The 17,153-nt window shown below is 44.1% G+C and overlaps 2 protein-coding genes across 3 annotated transcripts in view; one reads left to right on the top strand and one right to left on the bottom strand.

The window, feature by feature from the left end:
• The window catches only part of ralgps1 (Ral GEF with PH domain and SH3 binding motif 1), a 710,183-nt gene that overhangs the window by 289,980 nt on the left and 403,050 nt on the right, over positions 1-17,153 (top strand). The window lies entirely within an intron of this gene.
• The window catches only part of LOC145358251 (angiopoietin-related protein 2-like), a 54,258-nt gene that overhangs the window by 6,485 nt on the left and 30,620 nt on the right, over positions 1-17,153 (bottom strand). The window lies entirely within an intron of this gene.

The raw sequence follows: 17,153 nt of genomic DNA, 5'->3' as shown, positions 1-17,153 counted from the left end.
CTCTCCTTCCTCCCCTGTCTCCCTCCTCCCCTTCTCTGTCTCTTTCTCTGCCCCTTCCTCTGTCTCCCTTCCTCCCCCTCCTCCCTCTCCTTCCACCCCGCCTCCCTCCTCCCCTTCTCCCGCCTCCCCTTCTCTGTCTCTTTCTCTGCCCCTTCCTCTGTATCTCTCCCCACTCCTCCATCTCCCTCCCCCCTCTGTCTTTCTCTTCCCCCCCTTCCTCAATCTGTTTCCCATCCCCACTCCTCCATCTCTTTCCCTCCGCCCGCCCTTGCTCTATTCCTCCCACCTCCCCTTGCTGTATTCCCTCTCCTCTCTCCTTGCTCTATCCCACCTCCTCTCACTTACTGTTCTGTTGGACACCCTCTTGCCATTTCCTGAGAAGTGCATTTCACTCCAGGAAGGCAACAGAATACTGAGAAGCTATCTTTTTTTTTCTCCTTTTTTAATGTTATCTTTCCAGTAACAGCAAAGTGTTAGCAGAAGCTGAAAGAAGTTTAAAATTAATTGAATGCAGCCTCCTTCAGAGAGACGTCTTTACCCCTGAAATAACAGCCTGAGGTTCGGTGTGTAGGTGGCTGGGTGGGTGACCTCTTACCCATGCAATTAGCTTGCCAGTAGGCCAGTCATGTTATAACTGTGCTGGCATGTTAGAGACCTGGATCTCAATCAACAGCTTTCCGTTCTCCAGGTACATGCTCAATTTAAGACCCCCTTGGACTCATAGACTCATGGGGTGGAATCTTCCCATACCACCCACCATGGGAATCATAGCGGGCGGGGGCAGACTGAGGTCCATTGACCTCGGGTGGGATTTTCCGGTCTTGGGGCGAGTGTGGTTGGAAAATCCGACTCATACAGTCACAGAAACATACAGCATGGAGACTGGCCCTTCAGCCCAACTGGTCCATTCTGATTAGGTTTCCTAAGCTTAACTAGTCCCATTTGCCTGCGTTTTGGCTCATAAACCTCTAAACCTTCCCCATCCATGTGCCTGCCCAAATGTATTTTAATTGTAATTGTATCTACCACCTCCTCTGGCAGCTCATTCCATATACACACCACCTTCTGCGTGAAAACTGGACCCCTCAGGTCCCTTTTAAATCTTTCCCCTCTCACCTTTGCCCTCTAGTTTTGGACTCCCCTACCTATTGTGCTTCAAGTTAATATTATATGTTGGGTAAACTCTGAGTGACTGGAGTTACTGTACACTTACATTCTGGCCCAGCATTGAAACCCTGTAAGTCTAGGAACACCGATCGATGTGCCGTTCCGCAACAGCAGGTTAAGCACATTTACACCTGTTTAAAGAACAGAAAGTTTGAGGGCTGTTGATGTTGCAGACAGCCTGGTCTCTCGACTTAACACAGGGAGTATCCTTTACCCCCACTGGGCCAGTCTGTCGTGTCCTGATACTCTGTTTAAAACGTACAACTGACAGGCCTGGTTTTCCTTTGGGGAACTCGGAGCAGTGCGAGTGAAGTTTGTTTTGGCTTCCATTCTGGACTGGGAGCAGGCACCACTGGATAAGAAGCCAAGAACAACTCTGACGTGTATACCAAGTTATAGCTGGGGGATTGGTTCTTTCAGTAACGGTTGTGGTATTGCAGCTTAGATAGTTGGATAGATCATTTTTTGGCAATTTACTGGTCAGTAAAGCATTGTAAATAAATGTGTGTATATATATATTGATATTATTTATTGAGAAGGACAAATCAGCATTGTTATCTGATTGAAAGTGTCTTCACCATGTCACGAATAAACAAGCAGTTCAGGTTTGAGCACCTTTTTAAAGTTGCTCATTATTCTGCAGCTATGTGTTTTTAATTAAGTAATTTTAATCATTGGTAAACTGATCGGATCTAAAGGTAATAATTAGTTTGAGATTCATGTACAATGTATTAGAAACTAACAGAATTTGCTTTTTGGCTAGCAGCTATATCCACCTTGTGGCAAAACATTTGATTTTATAAAGCGCTTTACTGGTGTCCTGATCTCTTGGTGGTAGCAAGGCAGTGCTAAAATCTTGCAATTTCATTGCATTCCAAGTAGCATTTTATTTCATCTCAAGACACATTGCGACACAGGTGCTGTGTACAAACTGGCACACACGAGTGTGCCTCTCTATTCTGTGCCCAATGCAACACTGACACATGCTGTTCACAATCTAATACCCTCCATTCTCTTTCCCAATGCAATGTGTGTGTCTCTATTCTGTTGCCAGTGCAATGTGTGTGTCTCTATTCTGTTCCCAATGCAATGTGTGCATCTCTGTGCTGTGCCCGATGCAATGTGTGTGCCTCTGTACTGTGCCCAATGTAATGTGTGCCTGTCTAGCTGTTCCCAGTGCAACAAATGCACCTCTGTGCTGTGCCCAATACAATGTGTGTGCCTCTGTGCTGTGCCCAGTGTAATGTGTGCCTCTCTACACTGTTCCCAATGCAATGTGTGTGTCTCTATTCTGCTCCCAATGCAATATGTGCCTCCCTACGCTGAGGGAGTGCATTGCTCTCTCAGTCAATGTTATGAGTAATCAGCACACACACGTCACTTCACTTGCTCGTGCTTTACATGCGTATCACTTCAGTCACACTGGTAGGAAAATCAGCAGAATTTGGCAAGGACAACGATCAACAAAATGCCTCGTGGGTCACATTCAAAAACTTGATGGGCTGCATGTGGTCCCCAAATCACAAGTTGCCCACCCCTGCTGTAACAGGAATGTGTTGTCACATGGAAGGGCTAGAAATAAGTTTCTCTCTGAAAATCTGTAAAATGTTATCAGCAAGTTTCCAATTGGTAATTTTATAGCCTTGTACTTTTGTGATTAATTAATGTATTTCCTAAATTGCTGTCACTGAATACACAGTGACAATAGACACGCACTACTTTTGATCCACTTTTCGCCAGGTCATCTCAGTAGAGGAATGTTGATAAAATATTCCAGCGAAGACTTGTTAGATTTCTTTTTCCTGCAAATACCTTGAGAAGCATAGTGACTGACGGCATAATTAGGGAACCCTGACACTGCTTTAATGAGATTGTCAATCAGTTATCGTATATGATTGGTCTCTGAGAGGGATGTTTAATATCTATTCCAGGCATGCTAGATTGGGAGACCATTTTCTATTTACATACAAGATACATTATGGGCACAATCTTCTGGCTGTTTCATGCAGGCGGGATCTTTTCATCCCGTGATGGCACACCCCTGCCGTGGATTAACTGGCGGTGTAAGGTGGAATCAATGGCAAATCCCATCGTCAGCGACGGGACCAAAAGATCCCGCTACTGACCAATGGTGCACCACCTCCCGCTGCTGGGATACACACCGCAGGGAGGCCAGGGATCTCACTGACATTTTCTGCTGTTTGGGGTGTAATGGAGTGGACGAGACTGGAACTATTGCATTTTAGCGATTGCACTGTGATAGCACACTGAAACATGAAGGCCGTGGGTTCTATTCCACAATCCTCAACATAGTCCAGGGTGATTGTTCAGTGTACAACCAAAGGGAGTTGCTGTAATGTCAGAGATGCCATTTTCCAAGTTTTTTTTAAACCAAGATCCGGCGGCCCTCTGAAGTGAAATGTTAAAGATGTCCATTGGATTAACCAAAGATGACCAGATGAGCGGCCTTTGGCCAACATTTATCCCTCCGCCAACACCAATAAAAGTATCACCTAGTCTTCCACCGCACTGCTATTTATGGGACTTCAAAAGCATACTTTAATTTAAGTACACCTTTAGTATGAGTGTTGTTTGTTTCTTTTCAGTGGCTAAATGTTAAACAGGGGTAACTCGTGGAGGAAGTGATTCTGTTCAGCGAGCTGTGCTGAGCTTCAGCTCAATCATTGAGCACGTTCAAGATGAAGTTGATAGATTTCTAGATGCCAAAGATATCGAGGGTTATGAGGATATGGCAGGAATGTGGAAGCAAGGAAGGTCACATCAGATTAGTCATGAATTCATTGGCAGAGCAGGCTTGATGGGCTGAATGGCCAACTTTTGCTCCTATACCTTATGTTCCAATTGAATAGCAGAATGTGCTTGATGGGCCAAATGGCCTAGTAATCCTATGTCCCATACTCTTATGTTTTTGCCCTAGTTATGAAGAATATACTAACTATTCTATTCTAGTAGAGCATTTCAGTTATATTTGGTTAAATACATTGACTCTCACCTTGTGTGCTACCTAGTAACGTGAACCAGGTTTATGTGGTAAGATTAACTGCAACCTGGTTGAGCGGAGAAAAGTTCTTTAAGTGTGTGTAAGGATCCGAAAATTTCAAACAGAGGATGTTGTGGTAAATTCTTGATTTTGACCATCTAGCAAACAGAGTTGGCACCCGTTCTAGAACCTGTCTGTTGATTTGAATAAAATACAGACAGTGGAAGTTCTGAACACCAGCTCTCTGCTTTCCAGTCCTGAATGAGTCAGAGAACGCGTGAGTGGAATTAGTCTTTCATTCCTGGCTGCTTATATTAAGAATCGGATCGCCAATAATTTTTGATAAATTGAGTCGATCGCTTAGTATTCCCTCTTGGTCGGTCACTGAACTACCTCAGGAGTGTAATAGTTTTCATAAAGTGAGCAATCCCCAACTTTGTCTTGAGCCCGAGCTGCAGCTGAAAATGCAACATCCTCCCAATGCCTGCCACTACCTCCAGATCCTCTGCTGCCCCCCTCCTCCTCCACCCTCGCCTGCCACCCTCCTCCTCCTCCTCCACCCTCGCCTGCCCCCCTCCTCCTCCTCCTCCACCCTCACCTGCCACCCCTCCAATCTCACCTGCGCCCCTCCCCCCAAAGCCTCGCCTGCCCCCCCCCCCCCCCCCAAGCCTCGCCTGTCCCCCCTCCATTTCATTGAAGGGCCAGCAATAATGCGTGTTATTGGTTTATTTCTGATAAGGCTTAACCCGTGATACAGTTGAATGTTTTCATACAAGACGGGATTGTCTGAACCCAAGAAGAGATTCACTTATGATGATTAAGCGACCCTGTGTTTCAGAGGCTTGTGGTTAGAGTGCTATTTGCTTAAAAGCTGTTCTCCAATTTACAGAAATTGGTTACATTCTTTTGAAATTACTGGGGACGTGGTTTTCTTTAAGAAAATTAGAAAAAGTCCCTGAAGTATTTATGTTGGATATCTGAGCCTATGATACCGTTGTGTGTTTTGGCAGTGTTTCTTGTTTCAATAGCCAAATGATATTCAAGTTAAGAGTATAACTTATCAGCTTTAAGGGATACTTGTGTTAATACTCCTTAATGTGTCATAATGCTGTACTTAACTATACTGTGAATGAGCTATGGAACACCTATTACTTTCTTCTGGCTTATGCTAGTTAAAGCCTTAAAACTAGAGGACCAAACTGCAGTACCGCTACATTATTGTGAAAATTTTTCATCCACCTTGATGAACATCGCCCTTGCATCTAAACATGGTTTCTTATCATTCTTGTTGGACATTCTTAGTAAAAACAGGCAAGCTCTAATAGACTGTCCTACAGAAACATTGCTGTCATTTTTTCAATTCATTCATGGGACATGGGTGTTGCTGGCTGGCCAGCATTTATTGTCCATCCCTAGTTGCCCTTGGAGAGCAGTTGAGAGTCAATCACTTTGCTGTGGTTCTGGAGTCACATGTAGGCCAGACCAGGTAAGGACAGCAGATTTCCTTCCCTAAAGGACATTACTGAACCAGATGGGGTTTTTTTTCCAACAATTGACAATGGTTTCATGGTCATCAGTAGACTCTTAATTGTCGATTTCTTTTTATATGGAATTTGAATTCCACTATCTGCAGGTGTGGGATTCGAACTCAGGTCCCCAGAACATGAGCTGAATTTCTGGATTAATAGTCTAGCGATAATACCAGTAGGCCATCACCTTCCCTACATATGGATTATGTCATGTGGATCACAGTTAGATGCATTGGCCATGCTAAATTCTCTCTTGTACCTGAACAGGTGCTGGAGTGTGGCGACTAAGGGACTTTCACAGTAACTTCATTGCAGTGTTAATGTAAGCCTATGTGTGGTACTAATAAATAAACTTAAACTCAGCATCCCACCAGGAAATCATGTAATCTACGGGGAGAGGTAAAACACAGACTGAAAAACCATGTTCGGTCAGGAAAAGAAATTTGAAAGGAAAATTCCTTTCCAACCTACTTATTAAAATCTAAACTTGCCTGGGAGAATATTCTGGCCTTACGTTATTCTATCATGTAGTCTCTGAGGCAGCCAGGCCCAATTATTCCAATATTTCCCCAGTATCTACAGCTACCAGTACAGGCACCAGCCCTACATAAATAAAAGAGAGGAAATCCAGATGGAACTTCTCAATTGTTACCCTACAAAGTGTAAATGTTTGTGAAATTATAAATTTTAAGCACACAGCTAACCCAAACCCAAACTCATTGGAGGGTCGGAGGATGAAGGGAGACCTAATTGAAATTAAAAGCAAATTACTGTGGATGCTGGAATCTGAAACCCAAAGGGAAAAATGCTGCAAAATCCCAGCAGATGTGGCAGCATCTGTAAGGAGAGAAAAGAGCTGATGTTTCGAGTCCAGTTTTATGGTAGCACAGTGGTCAGCGCTGCTGCCTCACAGCACCAGGGACCTGGGTTCAGTTCCGACCTCGGGTCACTGTCTGTGTGGAGTATGCACATTCTCCCCTTGTCTGCGTGTTTCCTCCGGGTGCTCCAGTTTTCTCCCACAATCCAAAAACATGCAGATAAGGTTGATTGGCCAGGAAAAATTGCCCCTTAATGCCAGGGGGATTAGGAGGGTTAAGTATGTGATGTTACGGGATAGTACAGGACCTGTTGTCGATGGGCCAAATGGTCTCCGTCTGCACTGCAGATTCTATGATCCCAGACAACCCTTTGTCAAAGATTGAGGTTTACAAGATTATGACAGGCTTGGATAGCCAGGGTCTTTTTCCTGGGATCGAAGGGTCAATTACTCAGGGGCATAGGTTGAAAGTGAGAGGGAGAAGGTTTAAAAGAGATGTAAGGGGCAAGTTTTTCACACAGATGGTGGGGGATGCATGGAATGCACTGCCGGAGGAAGAGGAAGCAGATTCTATAACAGTGTTCAGGAGACATCTGAATAGATACATGACTAAACAGGGAATAAAGAGATATGGACCATGTAGAGGCAAGAAAATATGAGATTAGAGAGGCATCTGTGTTGGCACAGACTCAGTGATCTGAAGGGGCTGTACTGTTCGTTGTTCAATATCTTTAAACGTAGCAGTAGGGAAGCGACATGCCTGGAAAATTTGATTGAGTCTATTCTTTGAAAGCAGAACTTAAAGCCAGCGCTTTCTGAGGCAGCAAGGAGCCCCACTAGTTTAAAGTTTATTTATTAGTATCTGGCACTGCGAGGCACCAGTGCCAACCACTCTGCCATCGTGCCGCTCTCTACCACTAAGCCAAGGCAGACCCCTGAGAGGCATGGTGATCAAATACAATTCACAATGGGATTCAATTGTTGGATTAGTGTGATCATGGGGGTAGTGTGAGTCAATCCCATAAAAGTATGATTGTGGTGATTGTCCCTTGAAGGACAACATAGCGGAATAAGGGTCACCTGACCTGGGTGACCAATTGGGACTGTGTGGGAAATCACCCCAGGGGAAAGAGTTCTATCAAGCAGAGGTGTTTTAGAATGAGCTGCAAACATACTGCTGCTCATGAAGATCACCAAATGAATCACTTTTTGTTCATGAATGAATATCATTACAAAGATGCCTCGACTACTTGGGGCAGAGAATGCCACTGAACATGAGAAGGTATTTACAGTAACCAAAATTTTAACAAGCATGGAACCAAACGCTCGGGGCAGAGCGTCACAGTGAAGAGTTGTTTTGGAAGTGGAGCCACTTATTTTATGGGCAAATTTGGAAGGCAATTTGTATCCCAACAAGGTTTCATTATTGGAAATGCGCTGCATCTGCTTTTGGCAGTGTTCACTAAGAATGCTGACAAGGGCACTCTTGAGTGCCAAGTGTTGTTTTACATTCCTCTAAACAGATAGAAGGCACTACTGCAACATCTCAATTCAAAGGATTTCACCTCCAACAATGCAGCACTCACTCAGTGGTGTCAGTGTTGGTCGCAATTATGTGGATCTGCTTTTATAATGGGCCTGAAAATGTAACCTTCTGACACAGGAGAGTGAGTCCAGTGACCACATCCACAAGAGTAAGTTTCAGTTTATTTATTCGTGTCACAAGTAGGCTTACATTAACACTGCAATGAAGTTACTGTGAAAATTCCCTACATTTAATTCTGTCCATCAATGAGAGCATGCACCCCTGAAGGATATGCAACACTCAAGGACTGAATCCTAAGACATGTAAATTCAAGAAAGAAAGACCTTGCTTTAGGTAAAGATCTCATTCTGAGGATGAAGGGGTTGACATATGAGGAGAGATTAAACAGTTTGGACTTGTACTTGTTGGAGTTTAGAAGAATAAGAGGGGATCTGATTGAGATATATAAAATTTTAAAACAGATTGATAAAATAAATGTAGACCAAATGTTTCCTCTTATGGGGCAATCTAGAACAAGAGAGCACAGGTTGAGAGGGGGTAGATTTAACACTGAGATGAGGAGGAACTCATTCTCGCCGAGGGTGATGAATTTCATGGAACTCGCTGCTCCATCATGTGGTGGAATCTGAATTGTTGAATGGTTTGAAGGAGGAGATAGATATATTTCTAATAAAAAAGAGGTTAGAGGATATGGGGAACAGCGGGGGTAGGTGGATTTGAAACCAGGGAGAGATCCTACCTGAGGTCAACGGACCTTCCCATTGTCCGTCCCTCGCCTGCTCCAATTCCCGTGGCGGGCAGGGAGGTAAAATTCTGGCCATTGTGTTTACCAAAATACAATAATACTATGTTCATGAATCACAGAAAGTCGGTATGTAGATGTAGAGTGTAATAAAAAAGACAAATGGGATACAGGCATTTATTGCAAAGGGACTGGAGGATAAAAGTACAGAAGTATTCTTGCAATCGTATAGAGTGTTGGTGAGACCACATCTGGAATTTTGTGTTCAGTTTTGGTCTCCTTATTTGAGCAAGAATGTGGTGGCATTGGAGGTAGTCCAGAAGAGAGTCCAGGGATGAAAGTGTTGACACATGAAGAGAGATCTAACAGTTTGGGCTTATGAGGGGAACAGGTGTGGAGGTGGATTTGAGACCAGGGAGAGATCAGCCATGATCTGATTGAATGGCGGAGCAGGCTCAAAGGGCTGAAGTTATCTACTTCTGCTCCAGATTCCTATATTCCTTTGTCTTCATAGAATCCCAAAGCAGTTTACAACCAATGGATTAATGTGAAGGGCAGTCACTACTGTTATGTGAGCAGAAGTGTAGTGTGTTGTTCATGCACATGTACAGGTGTGTGTCTATGCATGGATTTGTAGGAATTCACTGGATAGGCCATTTACATAATGACATTTATTTGCCAGTTTATGTTGCTGAAATTTACAGCTTACTCCCCCAGAGCAGAATAATTGTGTGGAAGTCACTCCCTGTGAAAGGAAATTAAAAGCAAAGTGAAGATGGCCCAGCAATCTCTTATTTTCCTCTTCCAAAATTAATTTTGTCTTGATTTCTGTTGATTACAGTCTCTGTGATGAGCTGTATAAATCATCATTTGTTCATTACAAGCATCTTTAATTCTCATAGTTAGAAAGATGATCTTGTATGGAAAATTCCAGAGAGCTGGAATACTGCAAAGCAGGCTGATATTTTGGCCCTGGAGGGAGTGCAGAGGAGGTTTACTAGGCTGATACCGGAGTTGAGGGGATTGAGCTATGAGGAGAGGCTGAATAAACTAGGCTTGTACTCGTTAGAGTTTAGAAGAATGAGGGGAGATCTCATTGAGACGTATAAGATGATGAATGGGATGGATAGGATAGAGGTGGAGAGACTCTTCCCGCTCAAAAAAGACAGTAGGACTAGGGGGCACAGCCTCAAGATAAAGGGGAGGCGGTTTAGAACGGAGTTGAGGAGGAACTTCTTCACTCAAAGGGTGGTGAATCTCTGGAATTCTCTGCCCGTTGAAGTGGTGGAGGCTGCCTCGCTAAATATTTTTAAGAAGCGGGTTGATGGGTTTTTGATAAGAGAAGGGATTAAGGGTTATGGGGAGAGGGCGGGAAAGTGGAACTGAGCCACGACAGATCAGCCATGATCTTATTGAATGGCGGGGCAGGCTCGAAGGGCTAGATGGCCTACTCCTGCTCCTATTTCTTATGTTCTTATGTTCTTTACCATGAACACCTGATTAATAAAAGAAGGAACATTCTAGCATTCGGTGACTGAAGCTATTAGGTTCTGTCGTTGCTGTTTAAAAAAACATTTGATGGCTAAGTATGAAGGATCATTTGCTTTACACGGCAGAACGACCCGTACAAAAGATGTTACTCTGAAAGCCATCTGGTGCTATTGTAGGAACGTGGATTTAAAAAGAGAAACTCCTGCATTGTTTTGAGGGAAGCGATTCATTCCTGTCTAGTCCGGGTAAACAGCTGACTTGAATTATGTTGCAGCAGGCGATCACCGTCATGATTAAATCAGGGACAACACGGCATTTCCAGCTGTTGTCCGAGGCGCTTTGAAAACGTCCTGTGCAGCGACAGAAACCAAAGCACAGCAATGCGAGTGGAAGTATTTCAAACAGCACCTAGTCCTTTGCCACTGGAAGTATTGAATGGACAGGCGCGCAATCATTGTTTGAACGATGGCTGCTACTCCTCACTACAACCCTGGAACAATTAACAGACCTTCGCTCCGAGCTTCTCATGATCAGAAGCACTTGCCACTCTCCCCACACTGCAACACAGTCAATCAATAAAATAGATGCAATAAGAACCAACAATATAATTAAACTGCACAATATAATTCTGTAACATGAATAGCTAACCAAACTTTGTTGTTTGACAATTGGTCATAGAATCCTACAGTGCAGAAGGAGGCCATTCTGCCTGTCGAGTTTGCACCGATCACAATCCCACCCAGGTCCTATCCCCATAATCTTTGGCATTTACCCGAGCTATTCCCCATCCTGACACCAAGGGGCAATTTAGCGCAGCCAATCCACCTAACCTGCACATCTTTGGACTGTTGGAGGAAACCAGAACACCCAGAGGAAACCCATGCAGACATGGGGTGAATGTGCAAACTCTACATGGACAGTGACCCAAGCTGGGAGTTGAACCCGGGTCCCTGGCGCTGTGAGGCAGCAGTGCTAACCACTGTGCCACCGTCTGTGATCTGAATTCTCGATCAAGTGGTTTCTTTTGACAATTGCCAGTAGAAAGTTCTCCTGCTCCCACATGTAATAGAGCTATTTTAGTTTTGGCATTCACATTTTTTTGAAATGCTTACTTTAAAAAATAATGTATTAAAATATTCATCTAGCTTATTTTGTTTGGAGTTAATGGGCGAATTACACTGCCATCAGTTTCATGTACCGCAGAAGTGGACTAAAAGCTCCTGGGCACGATCTTACCAGCCATTCACGCCATGCTCCTGCTGCAGCAAGGTCAGGGAACTTGGTACCCAGTGGGATGGGAAAATCCCGCCGGCGTGAATGGTGATAAGATTCCAGTCCCTGTCTTGAAAGATCACCCGTTGGTTCTCTTTGTGACAGGTTTATCCCCCAATTCTTTCAGCTTCTTAGTCTTTTCATTAAGCTCTCTCATCTCGAGAGTAAAAATAGGTCAATGTTCCACCCATTATTATCCTTTTGAAAATCTTGGTCCCACATTTGGTCACTTCAGCTGAAGAAAGCATTTGTTTTTCTTCCATTTCCCTTTCTGCATCAGATCCATGTTTCATTTTCCTCCTTGTAAAGTGCTCTTTGATGCCATTGTGCATGAGGAGAACTGTACAAAAGCCAGCAGCAGTTAGTGTACAAACGTGTGTAAAATCAGGTAACTGTGCCAAAGGTACGAATAATTCCATTCCATTCCAACGGCTAGGAAATGTGAGATTATTTCTAGTCCAGGAGACAGCATGACCATGACACATCATCTCTGCTATCCATCTTCCAGTCCTGCGTTTGAAAATTCACGGGGCCTGTAATGATCAATTGTTTTGTGTTTGATTATGTGACTCTGTTTAGTATTGATGCTCACTCTGCTTGATTAGTTAAGCCTGGGTGTGGACTCAGACAGAAGTCAGGAAGACTGTAGAAGGAGTTGGAAGTCAGAGCTGAAGCGTGGATTTTTTGATTTGCTTTGATTTGATTTATTACTGTCACGTGTATTAGTGTACAGTGAAAAGTATTGTTCCTTGAGCACTATAGGACAAGGCATACCGTTCATAGAGAAGGAAAGGAGAGGGTGCAGAATGTAACGTTACAGTCATAGCTAAGGTGTAGAGAAAGATCAACTATCAGAGATGGAAAGATAGTTGACTGTCAGTCTGGTGTTGATAATTGTCATTAGCTTTCATAGTTTCTGTATCGATGTGTGTGACACTGGTTCACAAAACAGACACAAGTAAGAACTGTGAAGGAATGCTCCCCACTTGCCTGGATGAGTGCAACTCCAACAACATTCAGGAAGCTTGACACCATCCAGGACAAAACAGCTCACTTGATTTTCATCCCATTCACCCCTTCCACTACCAATGCGTGTGGCAGCAGTGTGTGTACCAAGATGCACTGCAGAAAGTCACCATACCCCTGACAACACTATCTGATGTGTAGATGCCGGTGTTGGACTGGGGTAAACACAGTAAGAAGTCTCTCAACACCAGGTCAAAGTCCAACCGGTTTACTTGGTAACAAACGCCACTAGCTTTCAGAGTGCTGCTCCTTCGCCAGGTGAGTGGGAGAACTCCCCATTCACCTGAAGAAGGAGCAGCGCTCCGAAAGCAAGTGGTGTTTGTTACCAAATAAATCTGTTGGACTTTAACCTGATGATGTGAGACTTCTTACAACACTATCTGAGCCAGTGACCTCTGGAACTCAGAAGAATATAAACAGCAGATGCTTGAACAGTGCCCGAGACCTGCAGGTTCCCCCACCCTCCAAACTGCACACCATGCTGATTAGATATTGCCATTCTTTCAGTGTTGCTGTGTCATGGCAACAAACACTGGCCAGCCAGCAACAGCCATGTACCACGAATGAATTAAAAAAATTAAATAGTTCCATCATCTGTCCGTGTGGAAACGGATGATGCTTCATGTAGGCAGGAAATTCGTTATTTCAATGCATCAGTTCAATGGGTTTTTACTTTATTGGGAGCAAGGGAATCACCATGTGTCAAAATAAGTGGGGAAAAATGATTAGGAGGTGTAAAGTCATTTTTTTTGAGTATAATAGAACAGATTGTACTGTTACATTAATAAAACTCCTGCGGTGTTGTCATGGTGAAAAATAATCAAACAAAAGTTCTCTTTCTTCAACTGTGTCTCTGTCAATCTAATTCTCCTAATTCCCCCTCTCTCTCACTCTCTCCGAATACAGTGTCACTTAGTTTCTAATTCTTGCCCAAGGAACTAAATTACATTTGCACTGTAGCCATCTTAGCCTGAGGATAACAAAGTGCTTTACTAGCCACTGAATCACTGGACATACTGACAGCCATGACCTTATTAAATGGGAGAGCAGGTTCGAAGGGCTGAATGGCCTACTCCTGCTCCTATTCCTTGTGAATTATTTCTCAGGTGTAGTCAATCTTATTTTGCAGCCAAATGTGGGAGCATATTCGCTGTCTTCAAGCGCCACAAGCGAAAAATGAGATAAGTGAAGGGTTAATCTATTTTCTGGAGTTGATTGAGGGTGATTATTGCCCGGGGCACTCTGAGAATGCTCGATTCTACTCTGAAAATTACTTTGGGATTTTCTTCATTGATGGGAACAGAAGGAAAGGCTTAATGGAAATACTGCACTCCACCAGCACCACGCTCCATCGTCACTGCAGTGAAATGGCACCTATGTACAATTCTGGTCCCAGACTACCAGAAGGATGTAATGCTTTGGAGAAGGTACAGCAGACTTTACCAGGATGTTGGCTGGTCTGGAGGGTATTAGCTATGGATAAACTTGGTTTGTTCTCACTGGAAAGATGGAGTTTGAGGGCCGACCTGATAGAGGTTTATAAGATTGAGTGGCATAGACAGAGCGGATAGTCAGATTCTCTTCCCTAGGGTAAAAAAACTCAAATACTAGGGCACATAGTTCAAGGTATGTGGGGGAAAAGTTTAGAGGAGATGTGCGAGGCAAGTTTTTTTTACACAGAGCGGGTGAATGTCTCGAACATGCTGCCCAGGGGGGTGGTGGGAGCAGGTATGATAGCGACATTTCAGGGGCAATTAGATGAATAGGATGAAAATGGAAGGATACGGACTCTGCAAGTGTATGTAGGCATCATGATCGGTGCAGGCTTGGCAGGTCGCAGGGTCTGTTCCTGTGCTCTATTGCTCTTAGTTCTTAGAGATGATGTTCTAATGGTATTATGCCTTGACCATTAGTCCAGCTAATGTTCTGGAGACCCAGGTTTGAATCTTGCCATGGCAGATGGTGGAATTTGAATTCAATTAAAAAAGATCTGAAATTAAGAATCTACTGATGAAACCATTGTCAATTGTCGCAAAAATCCATCTGGTTCACTAATGTCCTTTAGGGAAGGAAATCTGCTGTCCTTATCTGGTCTGTTCAGCAATGTGGTTGACTCTGAACTGCCTCTGAAATGGCCTAGCAAGCCGTTCAGTACAAAGGCATCTAGGAATAGGCTATAAATCGTAGCATCCTATAGTGCAGAAAGAAGCCATTCGGCCCATCGAGTCTGCACTGGCCACAATCCCACCCAGGCCCTATCCCCCCTAGCTAGTCCCTCTGACACATAAGGGCCAATCCACCTAACCTGCACATCTTTGGACTGTGGGAGAAAACTGGAGTCTCCCTGTACAGACACATCGAGAATGTGCAAACTCCATACAGGCAGTAACCCCAAGTTGGGAATCGAACCCAGATCCCTGGCATTTTGAGACAGCGGTGCCACCATGCCGCTCTATATTGGCAAACCAGCAGTGTCCATGCCCCACAAATGAATATATTTTAAAAATATATTTAGAATTCCATATTGTACTCCAGTCCAAGTGTAAGACATAGACTAATGTTGGTAGGCTTAGATAAGGCAAAGTGGGAGGAATCCTGTCTGGAACATAAAGGCCAGTACAGACATTTGAGTGGCACATCCTGTTCTGCCTTTAATGACATTGGAAAAGCACATAATTTAGCTGCAGTAATATTACTCGAATCTTGAAAGTGAATGACTGAATATTGTTCAAATTGGGGTCAGTACTTCAAAACTCAGTTAAGGCTTATTTATTAGTCACAAGTAGGCTTACTTTAACACTGCAATGAAGTCACTGTGAAAATACCCCTGTTGCGACACTCTAGCGCCTGTTTGGGTACACTGAGGGAGAATTTAGCATGGCCAGTGTACCTAACCGGCGCATCTTTCGGACTGTGTGAGGAAACAGGAGCACCCGAAGGAAACCCACGCAGACACGGGAAGAACATGCAAACTCTGCACAGGCAGCGACCCACACTGGGAATCGAACCCGGGTCCCTGGCGCTGTGAGGCAGCTGTGCTTGCCACTGCACCACCCAGGGTGAGATCATATCAAATCTGTGTTTGTTCTACCAATAATTCAAACAGCTTTGTTTCCTGTTGGTATAAGATGAATGCTGGAACTGTGGAAAACTCACAGTGATGTGATGTTTGTCAGGAACGAGATGACGACTTCACACTGTTTTAGCTTCACAGGCAACCTTTGACATTTGAAGCTACGTTCAATGTGGATATTTCAGTGCCTGCTGCTGGGGAAATATTCCTCAGCAATGACACTGAGATATGGAGATTGAAAAATGAGCATTAGCAAGCTATTCAACAATGGAAACTGGTTGCAGTGAGGAGTCCTGTGTCTGCTTAACATACACTCCATTTTCTTACTCTTTTATGGAGTATGAGTGTCACTGGCTACACCATCATTTATCATCCATCTCTCGAGAAGATGGCTTTGAGCTGCCTTCTTGAACGGCTGCACTCCCGTGTGGAGTAGGTACACCTCAGTGCTATAAGGGAGGGAATTCCAGGAACGGTGAAGGAATGTGGCAGAAAATATATTTCCAAGTCAGAATGGTGTGAAAGTTTTGGAGGTGAGCTTGCAGGTGCTGGTGTTCCCATGCCATTTGCTGCCTTTGTCCTTCTAGATGGTAGAGGTTTAGAAGTACTATCAAAGTAGACTCTTTTTAAAAGTAAAGTTTATTTATTCGTGTCACAAGTAGGCTTACGTTAACACTGCAATGAAGTTATTGTGAAAACACTCCGTGTACTATGTTTGGGTACACTGAAGGAGAATTTAGCATGCCACTGCATCTTGCCAGCACGTCTTTTGGCTGTGGGAGGAAACCGGAGTACCCAGAAGAAACCCACACAGACACGGGGAGAACATGCAGACTTCACACAGACAGCAACCCAAACCGGGATTTGAACCCAGGTCCCTGGTGCTGTGAGGCAGCTGTGCTAACCACTGTGTCAACCTCAACCTGTAGATGCATATTGTGGATAGTTCACATGGCTGTCAATGTGTATGGGTGGTGAAAGGAGTGAAGGTTTATGGTGATGCCAATCAGATAGGCTCCATTGTCCTGGCTGGTGTCAAGTTTCTTAAGGGTTGTTGGAGCTGCACCCATCCAGGCAAGTGAAGAGAGTTCCATTACACTCCTGACTTGTGCCTTTTTGGAAAAGGATAGGCTTTCGGTGGTGAGTTACTTGCTGCTGAATTCTTAGCTTCTGACCTGCTCCTGTAGCCACAGTATTTATGTGATGAGTCCCGTTCAGTTTCTGATCAGTGGTAACCCCTGGAATGTTGATAGTGGGGGCATTCAGCAATGATTAAGCTTTGAATGCCATGGGGAGATGATTAGATTCTGTCTTGTTGGAGATGGTCATTGTTCAGAACCTGTGCGGCACCAACATAACTTGCCATTTACCAGCCCAAGCCTGAATGTTGTCCAGGTCTTGCTGCATTTGGACATGGACTGCTTTTGTATCTAAGGAATCAAGAATGGTATTGAACACTGTGCAGTCGTCAGCAAACATCTCCATTTCT

The sequence above is a fragment of the Carcharhinus amblyrhynchos genome, chromosome 25 (genome assembly GCF_965287045.1).
Source record: "Carcharhinus amblyrhynchos chromosome 25, sCarAmb.v2.hapA, whole genome shotgun sequence".
Lineage (NCBI taxonomy): Eukaryota > Metazoa > Chordata > Chondrichthyes > Carcharhiniformes > Carcharhinidae > Carcharhinus > Carcharhinus amblyrhynchos.
Note: the sequence above shows the minus strand (reverse complement) of the source record. Positions and strands in the feature narration are given on the sequence as shown.